The 3,372-nt window shown below is 38.9% G+C and overlaps 1 pseudogene; it reads right to left on the minus strand.

Moving 5' to 3' along the window:
* Nucleotides 1-271: 271 nt before the first annotated feature.
* Nucleotides 272-2,494, minus strand: LOC138817118 (large ribosomal subunit protein uL16-like; annotated as a pseudogene).
* Nucleotides 2,495-3,372: the final 878 nt, after the last annotated feature.

Consider the following 3,372-nt stretch of genomic DNA (forward strand, 5'->3'; position numbering starts at 1 on the left):
AGATATGGAGTGGGAAGGTGAGGGGAGCACATGAACAGAGGGAGAAAGGATGAGCAAATACAGTCATATCCAATGTACATTGTATACAAGTTGAACTACATAACTTGAGGGTATGGATGGGATGAAGAAAAAGGGGGGAGAATGATGAAAGAGGTGACACTGATCAAGAAGCATCCTACTCTTACTCTGACTTGTGTAATTAAAACCCCTTTGTACAACTACCTTAAAAATAAATAAATATAAATTTAAAAACATATCTGAGAGGGAATGTTCAAGGATTTTTTTTATAGTATGTAAGATTTACTCCCAAGAGCATGGTTAAGAAATGGGCAGCACAATGGAAGTTCTCGTGAGAGTCAATCCTGTTATTTTCTAGGAGGCAAGGATTAGGGATATATTTGATCCTAAAACCCTCAGGGAGGAGCTGCTTTTCAGCTGTCATGTCTTCAAACTCATCTGCATTGAACTTGGTAAAGCCCTACTTTTCTGAGCCATACATCTTCTGCTTGAACTTGGCCTTGTGTAGGACTTCAAAAATGTGTTTCTTATTCTGCAACTTGGTGACCTGGATCTGCCAGGAACCCTGGCCACTATATTCTGGGGATTCCCAAAGGCACTTTGTATCTCTCTCTGGTACCTGTCAGCTCCAGCACAGGACATCTTGTTGATGTGAATTATGTAGAAAAGGTGGGGCCACACTGGAATAGAAACACTATCATTGCCACAATGTTTTTTTTTTTTTAAACCAGGGACTTATTGGCACAAATGCATGCAGCCTAGAGGGCTTTGGGGGAGAGCTGCTTATATTCATCTGACGCCATCTGGCCACGAAGCAGGAATTCATCCACTTTTGCCTTCTTCCACCACAGGTCAAAGATGTGGATCTTGGCAACAGGGACATCTGGGCAGGAGCAAGACTTTGGGTACAGCTTGTTCTTATAAGACTAGTAACATTGGGTGGGGCCATGACCTGTGGCAATACCAGAAACTTTGGTGACATGCTGAAGGAAAAGAGGAGTTGCTACCAAGATTACATATGATAGTTGTTTCACAAACAAGATCTGAAATCATCCTGGCTTACAATAAACATACCACAGATTTTAGGGTTCTATTTCCATGTCCCACTCCTTTCTTTTCCTCCCTCCTTTAGTAATAACAACACTGATGGATAACAGGCTGGAAATCCGGATGAATGTTGAAGTGAATGAGGGTTCCTGAGACTATGTCTTCAGGTCCAATGATCCACCAAAAGATTTTTCAGAACTCAGAAAAGCTGTTTTGCTTATGTCATGGTTTATTATGGAAAGATGACACAGATCAAAGTCATCAGAGGACAAAGGCTTAGAAGTAGTAGTCTAGTAGAGGTATAGCTCAGGAAGAGCGCCTTGTTCTCCCAGCAATGATGTGTGTCAATGTCAGCAACATGCTGTCAGTCAAGGAAACTCGCTCAAAACTTGGTGTCCAGGGTTTTACTTCTTCTTTCTTTCTTTCCTTCTTTTTCCTTTCTTTCTTTCCTTCTTTTTCCTTTCTTTCTTTCTTTTCTTTTCTTTCTTTCTTCTTTCTTTCTTTCTTTCTTTCTTTCTTTCTTTCTTTCTTTCTTTCTTTCTTTCTCTTTCTCTCTCTCTCTCTCTTTCTCTCTCTCTCTCTCTTTCTTTCTTCCTTTCATTTTATTTATTGGAGATTACGTAGGCATAGAGAACCCATGACTCTGACTACACAACCCAAAGTTCTAAGAATTATAGGTGATATCTCAAATGAACCAAATGGCAATTGAGGGAGATTTCAGAGACATTTTCAGTGAACAGAGGAAAATATTGAAGAGGAAAAGAATGTATCATAAAAAAAACTATCAATGGAATTGCTCACAATAGAAAGAAATTCTGTTTCAAAAGGTTCATGATGGTATTTATTCAAGGATGTTTAATTTGTTAAGCCCCAGACCAGCCATTATACAATAGAAGGGTTTTAAGAGCAGAACATCATGGTCCCATTCAGGAAAATGTGTGAAGATACATAAGACAGTGGTTTCCAGAGCAAGGAATCATCATGAGATTTCATACTTCTTTTAATTGCATTGGTCTGAAACACTAAAACAGTTTTCAGTGCAAGCCAGAAATTGAGATACATACATACATACATACATACACACAAATTATTTAAATTTATATTTAAATTTTCTATTAGCCACACTTTTAAAACAGAAAGGAACAAGTTAAAATTTGTTTCAACAATATATTCCCCTTAATCCAATATGTCCAAAATAGGATCCTATAATTAATATAATAATCATCTTTTTCTCCAGTAGTCCATGAGCCTGGTAAAGGCTTCCTATCTTTGCTGCTTTACTAAACATCACCAAATTTTAGGCAGAACATAGACGTAAAAAACCTCTATTTACCCTATTTGGTATCAATCACTCGCTTTTCCTTAATGGCATTTGCCAAACATTTTATCAGACTCTTTCACATACCATCTCCTGCACAGAAAGTACCATATTAGACATTTTCCTGATAGAGCATTAGAAAAATGAATTCAGAGAAGTGTGGTAACCTGCTCAGGCTCTCAGAGCTGGGAATAGGCTAAAGGGTCAAAAACTTCAATCTGTTTCTCAGCGGAGCTTTCCTGTACATCACTCCTCAATAATATGGGGGTGAAAAGAGTAATGGCTTAGAGCCAAGGTGAACCTTGGGACCTAAAGTGACTCAGAAAATCTTGGTAATAAAGGGACAGAGCTAGCAGCCTTTCAGCGCTCACTCCTCCAAAGGGAAAAGAATGAAAGCCCTTGGAAAGATTTGCAATTCCATTACAGCCTTAGATCTTATGATAAGATGTAAGGCCACCACCTTACATTGGTGAAGAATGAAACTATTATTTACAAGTTATTTCCAAACACATTTCAATTCATGAAGTCGCATTTCATGTTAATTCCTGGGAACGTCAAGCAAGTCTCCGATCATCTGAGGAAACTGTACTTTCAGTACCCAGACCATCCCTTGAATCAGCCTAGTGTTTCCACATATTTCAGGGCATCAACCTCATGAATATTTTTCACTCTCTACCAACCTGGGGTTCTAAAGCACACTACTGAGGAAAGTGACTTGGTCACAGGTTTTGACCCTTAAAAAGCACAAGCAATTGATTTCTTCATCAATTCAGTCTCTCACTTATTTATCCCAGAGCTATGGTTTTAGTCACTCCTGGGTGTCCCATTTTGCTGGCTTGTATGGGATTGACTTTTCATAAAGCTAGCACTTTTTTTTCAGTGCTGAAGATTAAACCCAGGCCTTGCACATGGTAGGCCAGAGCTCTACCACTGAGCTCCATCTCCAGTCTAAGTTTAGCACTTTAGTAAGTGTTGACATATCATTTGCT

The sequence above is a fragment of the Dipodomys merriami genome, unplaced genomic scaffold (genome assembly GCF_024711535.1).
Source record: "Dipodomys merriami isolate MVZ:Mamm:240054 unplaced genomic scaffold, mDipMer1.0.p SCAF_7, whole genome shotgun sequence".
In the NCBI taxonomy this organism is placed as follows: domain Eukaryota; kingdom Metazoa; phylum Chordata; class Mammalia; order Rodentia; family Heteromyidae; genus Dipodomys; species Dipodomys merriami.